General features: G+C 42.0%; 1 pseudogene; it reads right to left on the bottom strand.

Moving 5' to 3' along the window:
• Positions 1 to 10058, bottom strand: part of LOC118338504 — a 48595-nt pseudogene that overhangs the window by 1379 nt on the left and 37158 nt on the right.

The following is a 10058-nucleotide window of genomic DNA, read 5'->3' as shown; positions in this document are numbered from 1 at the left end:
TTGTGCAGTCCGTGTTTATTCAGCACATTTGCACGAAGTTGTGCTAATGCTAACTCCTGTCCAGTCTACTCCCTTCAATAGTATCCAATTCATTCCTGTGCAACTCTACTCTTTTATATGATCCACTCTTGTTTCAGAGGGTCATACCACCCAGCTTTTTAGATCCATAGCATCTGATCTACTTAGGAGGCCCCACACTGTGTGTGTGTGTGTTAAAGTGTGTGTGACGGGGTCATGTCCGGGGCTCGTGGGGGTGTAGGAAAAGCTTCTTAGAAGTGCTGGAAAACACTTACCTCGACCACCTTGTGTGTGTGGCCTAATGGCCTTGTGACCCGCTTTGACCAAATCTGTGTGTGCAATCATCTTAAAACTAACCCGTGTGTGTGTGTGTGTGTGTGTGCTGTAAGTTTCTTGAGAACTGTCCATGTGCTTCAAAGGATCTCACACCGGAGTGGGAACATGGATTGTGTGCATTTGTGTACATAAAAACTTAAGGAAATGCTCCACAAGAGATCCAAATACAAATACAGGAGTCTGGATTAATTCTGGGTCTAGTTTGTTTTGAGGCAACATAAATCTCACCTTTAAAAATGGACTTGCTACTTCATTTATAATAGCTGTTATAACAGGAAACCCTTCTGATGCTAATGCTGCTCTGTCGGGCCAGATTTCTTCTGACATAACATAACCTACCTACAGCCTGCCATACATTCTATACTGTTCACAGCGCATTATAAAATCCAGATAACAGTGTATAATGTCATTACAGTCAGGCTGTAGAGTCAATAGCCTGAGCCGGTGTGTGATCTGGTGCTGCTGACCTGACCAGCTCACCCTTTAATGAGCTTAACGGGCCCCATGTTAACGATCTAACCAGTAACAAGCTGATACTCTAACGAACTAAAGCAGATTGTCCTGCCCTGTGATGTCTCACGCTAACATGCGCAGAGACTGGTGCGCGAGCTTACATAACGCAACCGAGGCATACCAGGTATACGGGGAATACACACATACCGCTTACACAAACAGTTGTCCTTCGATGTAATCGTAGAAGAAATAACATAAAAGAAATATTATTGATTTATGTCCACTGGCTACGAAGACTTTTTGTCTTTTCTTTTCAGTTTTAATAAACAATTTCTTTGACACCATGGTTTAAAGGAAAAGTGCGAGATTTTGGAAAATAAGCTTGATATTTAACATAAAGACATGAAAGCAATAAAATGCTGATTTATTGCTGTAACCTTTGTGTGTGTGGCTGCATATGTTTGTATATTTTGTCTTTGTCTTTAAGTTTAAGTGTGAGCATCTTCAAAATCACTTCTTAAAGCTTAAATTTTTTTGAAAAAGCCTTTTATTAATGTCACCTTTTTGTTTTACTTTAGTTTTACCTGCTCGAATTGTTTATTTTACCTTTTATAATCTTGTTTTATTGTTGTGACATTTAGGTTGTAAATGTAAAGCACTTTGTAACTCTGTATTGAAAAGTGCTGTATAAAGTTCATTATTATTATTATCATCATTACTACGTGTTGCTGTATTTCTCAGTAAGCTTGTAAGCGTGTGTGTTTGCCTTTGTGTGTGCGTGCTTACAGGCAGGTTGGTGAAGACACTGAAGGTGCTCCTCAGGAAGGCGATTAGGTCAATCAGGTAGTCGCTGGCGTCCAGAGTCCCGCCTCCCTGCACCGCGGCCATCCAATCGTAGTCCGCCAGCTGCAGGAACTGGTCGATCTTGGCGTTGAGGCTGGTGTAGATCTCCGCCTCGGCCGCGTGGCGAGCGTCCTGCAAGCAGACAGAGATCAGATTTTTATTAACTATCAATGTATCGCTGTCATGTTCACTGCTTTACTACTATTTTTACATACATCTGTGTTTCTGTTATATACCAGGACAAAAAAAAAAGGTAAAAAAAGGTGGGAAGGACATGAAATTTAAAAGAAAGAAAATATAGGAAGGACATAGAGTTTTTGGGACGTACCTTAAAGGTGGAGGTCCCGTACAGCTTGGTAGCGTTTGCTGTGTCAGGTGGGACATTTGTGATGTTTGATATGAACTCCTCCAGGAAGTGGCAGCTCTGCTCCAGGTGGGTGGTGTTTATGATCACCTGCACCAGCTGGAGGCAGACAGAGGACACAGAAATGACACCGGGAAGCTGTAGGTATGTTTCATCTAAAAATGTTCCCACAGGCCAGACTGGTTTATGATGAGCTCACCAAGGAGAATCAAACGCACCCGTGAATATAAGAAGTATATGTTTCTCCTACAAATGCATAACTGTGTGGAATACATTTCGGGAATTATGTTTTCTCTGATGTTTTTATTATTAAGTTACTTTTTCTGTCATCTTCTATCAAAAATCTAAGAGGTTCTTTGATTTTATTTTGAAATTACACAATTACTTTAAGACAGTAAATGTCAAGAGGTAAAATCTTTTCTTTGTGCCTTCATTTATTCATTAATTAGGTTTTTTGCGTGGAAAAGGTATAACAAAATGAAACAAAAGGACATAATAGAGCAAATATGTTTAATTTCTACTATAATCAGTCGGCCGACACTCATTCGTGTTATTGGATTTTGCATCATAAACCTCCATGAGGACACTCGTCTTGATATTCTGCTCCTTATTTTGAAATTCAGCACGGTTTCTGACTATTAACTGAACTTGTTTAATAAAGGAAGCGGACATGCAGAATTTTTCCATAACACCCCTTTTTTTTTTATCGTTTGCATCCTGTTCGTGTGAATTAATGATGTTTGGTCGCCAGGCTGATCATTGAGCGTGGAAACAAACAGCACAGGGAAGTGGAAAATAAAAATTACCACTCGGTATCACAGTTCACCGTTCTGCACAGTTATGACAACAACAATAACAGCAGGTTGAAAAGAGGAAACGTCTGTTTTTGTGAGAGTAAATGAGCTGGAAAAAGGTTGAGAATGACCATTCTGAGCAACGGAGTCACACTGAAGTTGTGCAAACAACATTAGCTCGTTCCCTCTGAGAGAGATTATCACAAGAGGGTTTTTCTTTTTTCTTACACATTGCACACACATACACACACACACACACACTCTACCTCTGCCAGCCCGACATTCTTCTTCTTAATGGCGTACTGCAGACAGTGGCTGAGGGTTCTGGTCAACAGCAGATTTGTCGACTTACGGATCATATCGTCTACCTCCGTGGAACTGAGGACACACACACAAATATACATGAACACACACCAAGTCCATAAACAGAGAGAACGGCAGAGAATCAGTGACTGTGCAGAAGTGATTTCTTCCATTTCTCGCAGAGAGCTGCAGCGTCTGAAAGCCAGTACAAACATTTTAAGTGAATTTCTCAGTCTGCGGATCTCTCCATTTGGAAAAAATCTAAATGTCAGCCAATTTAAATGAGTACATTACCATGTTATGAGCTGTCAGGCTCATTAGAAGTCTAACATTGCCTGAAATCTCCCGATAAGACTGCAGCTTGAAAATAATTTACCTAAACCACTGAAAGAACAGATCCAAAAATCATCCTCACATCGATAAAATATCCAAAAGGCTGAATTTTTGGACCCATTTGTCACCTGCTCTGATATTAGCCGTGCATTTTTTGTATATTTACCTACCCCGGTTCTCAGCGGACTTTAAATGGTCATAAAATTACCACCTCTGCACAGCCAACAAGGCATAAAGTAAGCCAGCAGGCAGTTAAATTTGAAATGAGCTCAAATTTCCTGTTAAAACAAATGTTTGATGGCACTAATCAGACCCACTTACAAAATCTGACATACTATCGATTTTGTTATGTTTGAAATGTGGGTGATGTTTGCTGAAGAAACCCAGACAAATTACTGCACAATTCTAGGAGTCTCGCAAGGTTGTTCATGGCAGCGTGCATCTCTCTGGCGAGGCTTCACCTCCTGTTTAATAACTGGTTCCTGGAAGCCGCACAAAAAGATGAACTGAGGCCTGTGTGAGTGCAGACGCTGTTTGACTCTGACGTGAGGAGGAGATGGATGAATGTTGACACACACAGCATCAAGAAGTCAAGAGAAGGTGAGTACACATTTTAGGGAGCGGCGCGTGAAGTAACAAGGGGACAAAAGCAATAAAACAGCATTTTATAGTATAACACACACTCATCAGAAAAAGGTAAGAACAGAGGTCAAACACACATCGATAATCAGCGGAAACAAAAGCGATCACTTTCTCCCGCTGCGGGATGATGAAGAAGAATCTGTGTTCAAGTGTGTTTTAGTGTGTTCGATTCCAGCGCCCTGTGGGTAACAAACACATTCCAACCAAATCAGTAAATTATCTGTGCCTGGAATTCAACCTAAACACACACACACTCACACACATCGTGTCGCCTGAGGGAGAGCGAGAGCTGGAATTCCAAACTCACTCTCTTTCCAAAAAAATTCGGAGGAATCCTAAAAACGTTCCGACAATTTGGAGCAGGGGGGGAAAAATTCCTGGAGCGGCAGAAGTGCCGAGTGGACAAAAAACGGTGCGTGTGTTGTGTGTGTGGAGAGTGGCAAAAAGTCAATGTATGCTAGTGAACTCCGCAAGCACACACGCATATACAAATATAGACACACCGCAGTACTTGGATTGAATTTCATTATATTTATGCTGCCATCAGTCACAATAAATGCGCGGTGGTCGACGCTGTCAGAAGGAAGCCAAGTGCCTTCAGTGCAGGCATGTTTACTGCACAGTGAGGAATGGATGGAGACGTGCGGAGGTATTTCCTAAAAATACACAAAGAGCAACAACAATGACAACAACAGCAAAGAAAAAAAAAAGGCAAGTCAGCAGTGAAAACAGCGAGAGGTTAGAGCACATAGCCAGGAAGCCACAGGTATGCACGTACTCTACCACCAAACACACTCTGGACAGTGTTAAGGAACATGCAAAAACACACACACACACACAAAATGTCCTTATTTGAATATGGAGCAGTGAGTGACTGTGCCCACATTTAATAGAAATCAACTGTGGTCATCAATTTGCCAGCCAAGTACACTGTGCTCTCTCTGTGTGCGTATTTCTGCTGACTTTTGGGAGATGGGCAGTTTGAGTGAGTGAGTGCATACAGTTTTTATCTGTGTACGTAGCTGCTGTAAGTGCGTGTGCACAATGGCAGGCAAATAGAGTTCCACTCATATTTTTCTCTCGCCCTCAAATGGCTCCTTAGCACGACTTTCTACGTACATTGTCACTGCAGCGGCAGCTCTGACACTAAATGTCCACTGCGGTTCAGCTCTTCAGACCGCTCGCTAGCTGAAATCAAACCGGCTTTGACTGAAAACTTTATGAAAGAGAGAGAGTGGCTTCAATGTAGTAAGCACAAAAATGACAGGTTATTATCCAGAACTTGGTATGAATTGTAAACCAGTCTGGCTCCATGAAAAAATGGGAGGTTGTTAATAAACATGCTTATCAGTTCTGCTTGACAAATCTGCTCTGCTTGAGAGAATAGGTCAACGCAAGTTTTTAACGTCACAACATGGTGGACTCAGTGTAGAGCTCAAAATTAACAACAGAATTAAGTATTTAAAACCAATCCCTGAAAAAAAAAAAAAAAAAAATCAGAAAATGTCCATAGTTATGTAAACCTATTATCAGGTTACAGTAGCAGTTGCTACTTGCGGTGACTTCAAAATAAAAGCCCAACAATGTCTGGCTAGTAAAGCTGCGACAGTAAGTGCCATATTTACATCAACAAAAGCTCAGGTTGGTTCTCACCAGCAGAATACACATTTAGAATGAATGTAGTTATAGCATCCATTCATGTCTTTTGACTAACTGCAAACCTTGCTACATCTATGTCAGAATGCAAGGTATATTCTTGTACAGAAGGGTTGTATGCTGTAGAAATCAGCTTACAAAACAGCGTGCTCCATTTTGAATTGTCTACAAAAGGTTCAACTCCAAACGTTCCGTTCAAATTAACTTAAGTTGGTGCAACATTTTGCTTTCATAACAGGTCGGTTGACAAACTACTGACGCCATTACGCTCCCCGACAACATAAAAGGACCAAAGACTTTAGACATTGACGTTTGCCCAATCTCAAAACCTCCTCCAAATGGTTTTATTTCTGTGACTGGTTTAACACTGCCAACTACAACATAAAATGTGACACCTGTGATTCATGTGAACTGGGAACCTACATTAAACTAGTTTTAACAGCTCTTTGGCATGAGGTCCACCATGGCTGGATCTCTACTGGTGTTTGTGATCAAACAGCACGCTCAAGATTGACATAGTCGATTTGATTCTGAATTGTTTGATTGTCCTCTCGTGTGGAAATCGTGGCCAACAATTGTTTTCCCTTTCATCCACAGATTCCTCTGTTTTCCTTCCAGTCCTTGCCTCGACCAGGCTGGCTGAGCGTGCATGCTCTCTCTCAGCAACACCCAGCTTCATATTCGCAGTTCGACACGTTCACACCCGCAGTCTTGCAATGCTGGACCGAAGTTTGGGGTTGAGTGTGTGGCTCATGGGCATCTCTGTGTCAGCTCCAGAGAAAGCAGTTTCTCATGTTTTCACCTTCCAGGTTTTCCCCAACCCAGTCGTTCTACCTCGAGGCTACAGGTTGATGCCTTTCCCACAAAAGGTTCATGCCAACATCACCTCATCTCCTGTTTCTCCTGAAACATCACAGTCTTGCTGTAGCCCCTGCCAAACCAACACTCAGATCTTTGTCAAATCTAAAGTGATATCTTTGATTCTTGAGCCATGGTAGCCAAAATAACGGGCAACTAAGCCTGCCAATCATGTTACACAAGTATTACAGAATATACATTCTTTGGTTTTTTTTAGGGACGACTCGACAGCAGAAACAACCGCTTTCAATATACTTGTTGTCGTGTTTCTCCTTTTCTTAATTTTGAGAGTTTCCTGTGCCTTTGTAATACTACATCACACAGAGGCATAGATTCACCTAAGATCTAAGACAATCTTGTTTTGTACCAATCCCACCAATATTTGCTGAGACATTTCACCCATAACAGGTTAAGTCTTCAGATCACAAAGGTCAGTAGGACTCATCCTCTGGGAAAAATTAATGTCCATTGAGTAGATATGGAGATATCTCAGGGAAAACTTTTACCTGCTGGTGGCACTACAGGAAAAGGCAGGGGATCCCCAACGTCATTAGGGTCATCTAGGAACTTTGGATACCAAATTTCATGGCAATGCGTCAATATTTCAGTCTGGACCAAAGTCACAATGCTAGCATGGTTAAAAACACATATGTAGGCCCACTAACTGACACAACAACGAAAACGCACACGTAGAAGTAGAAATGCACACACATACATACACTCAAGCATACTCTCTTTCCGCCAAATCAGAATTGGGAACAGAGGTTAAGGTCGGAGGTCAGATGGATCAATGACCACAATCCCGCTCCATCATCCCGTCTGTTTCCGGGTCTGTGCATCTGTGTGTGTTTGAAGCGGGCAGGAAGGCGTGCCGCCGTGGTAACCAGATAGCTGGGTGTGCAGGACCGTAGAAATCAAGCCAGGTCAAATATTGGAGTCATTACTCTGATTGAGAAGGGCGATTAGTGCTGTCTGGTCAGAGAGAGACCAGAAAGAGAAACCGTTACACAAAATAAAATCTGTCTGGACATTTTTGTGAGTTCAGACGGATGATTTTAAGAGTTGTTTAAGCTGTTGTTAAGTTGTTAAATTAATCAGACAGAAGCAGACTGTATTAGTAGGAACATCTCAAAAAGCACCGAGCTACCCATTTTTACAACTTTTTCCCACAAGTGGTGCCAAATTTCCCTATTTTGTCCTGTTTAATACCACGTCTTAGCAGCTTGTTTTACCAGCAGAGGTTTTTTTAAGGTTTGTTTTACACTTTTATGTGTTTAATTTGCTTATTCATCACTGTTTGTGATATTGTTAGTGTTTTCTAGTGGATTTCCAGTTATGCTTGTACTTTTCTGTGTATTTTTTTCTTTTAGGACATTGTTCATCAATACCACTTGTCGTCATTTGTTGCACATATTTAAAAGGCTTAATTGTACTAATAATCTGTGACTGAAACCAGTTCTCCCATTTTGAAATGCAGGTTTGATTAAACTGGTTGGAAAGACAGTGTTTCACCATCTGGGTCAACATCTCACCATGACTGAATACAGAAACGAATAAACACAGACTGATATTTTGTGTCTCTCTTTTCATCCCTTCTCCTTTTTTTTTTTCCTATTATGCCAATTCCTTCCCTTTGATTAGAGGACTTCTTTTCCAATCACTCCTCCTCCTCCTCCTCCTCCTGCCTCCGTCTCCCTTTCTTCCGCTGGTCACGGATCAATGGTACCTCCCTGGTTCCCAGCCCCCACAGAGAATCAACACACTTATATACAAACACGGACGCACACACACACACATACACACACACACACGCGCACACACACACACACACAGAAATACAGATACATCTGCAGTACGTAAGTTTAAACTGACAGCATATGCACAAATAGACATATGCTGAACACACAGTTTTAATGTACACACACACAGAAAAGCAATGGCATGGAGAAACACAACCGAACATGCAGACACTGGATACAAATACGCTCACAAAAAATCCCCCACACAAGCCCCGGGGATATGAGTCTGAATAAAATAAAATGCTATTTTGTTTGAAACCACCAACCAAATCAGAGCGTGACACTAATAATACATATCGAACAGAAGGATTCGCAGTGTGTGTCCAGCTTTTTCTTCTTCGGGTCTTTACATGTGCAGTTCCAGTTTCCTGTGTGTGTTTATGTACACATATATGAGCATATGTCTCCATGTATGTTGATGAGTATGTATGTGTGCGTGTGTGTGCGTGTGTGTGTATGTGTGTGCATGTTTTAGTGTGTCTGGCTGAATCCCAGCCCTGTGGAATCCTTCTGGACAGCGGAAGTCGTTTCCTGATTGCTCGTCTCCTCGGTAGAAAAGTAGCTGCATTGTTTTAGTTAATTCTTCCATCATCCGTAACCAATACACACACACACACACACACACACACACACACACTCAGAAAGTTACTGTTTAACCTCTACAGAACGTGGAACAGAAGCTGGGCTTGATTGCGGAGTTGGTGTATGTGGGCCAGATCTAATGAAAAAAGGAACCCTGGTCAGAATGGAAAGAATTGACCGAGGAAAGAGTCTGCTGCATCCGAATGTGTGAGTGTATGAGGGTGAGAAAGAGAGTGAGACAGACAATGGCAGAAAGTGATGGAGAAAAGAGAATGGCGCAGCACACATGGGAATATATCGGCCATCGGCGGTTGTTGGACTGATGACAGCCAGCTGGAAAATTTTAACGTATCCCCCAACCCTAACCGCTACTGCCTCCAGGTGTATCGTGGGGAGGCGGCCTCCCCCAGATCAACACATTGGATTCCCAAATTGGGCTGACAAAGGGGGAACCAAACCCCAAACAATGGACTGATTGATGAACAAAAGACAAAGGTTTTCCGGTGCGAGTGTACCTGAGATGCAGGTCTTCAGAGTATTTCAGACAGGCATAGATGAACTCTTTGAGCTGGCAGTAGACTTTTGGCACAAACTCGGAGAAGGGAAGCTTCTTGGGGAAGGGAAGCTAGAGGAAATAGAGCAAAAAAAAAAAAAAAACATTATGTGAGATGTCTTTCAAATTTACTTCACATTTTGCATGCGAGCAACCTCACACAAGACCAGAGTTAATTTCTTCTTGAGATTCTAAATGAAAGTAGACTATGAGAGCAACACAGCACTTTCTGTTATATTTATTCCTCTCTCTTTATTTCATAGTTTGTTCATTTTGAAGAGCCCTAATCCAGGCGTAATCTGCTCTCTCCCTCAAATTTATTCTGTCTCTCTGTCGCTCTCTACCTTTTCCAGTTCGGGGTCTTGCAGGGGAAACTGGGAAGTGTAGTGTTTGTACTCTTGATCTGTCGAGACTGGGGAATTGGACTCTGTAGTTGTCCTGTCCAACACCTGCGCCTGACGAGGAGGAGGAACAAAAAATAAATCGCAGGTAAATCGAGTTGGCACAGCCTCGCTTCTCTCTCT

This window comes from Morone saxatilis, unplaced genomic scaffold (assembly GCF_004916995.1).
Source record: "Morone saxatilis isolate NCDOM2014 unplaced genomic scaffold, NCSU_SB_2.0 Contig4, whole genome shotgun sequence".
NCBI classification, from domain to species: Eukaryota; Metazoa; Chordata; class Actinopteri; family Moronidae; genus Morone; species Morone saxatilis.
Note: the sequence above shows the minus strand (reverse complement) of the source record. Positions and strands in the feature narration are given on the sequence as shown.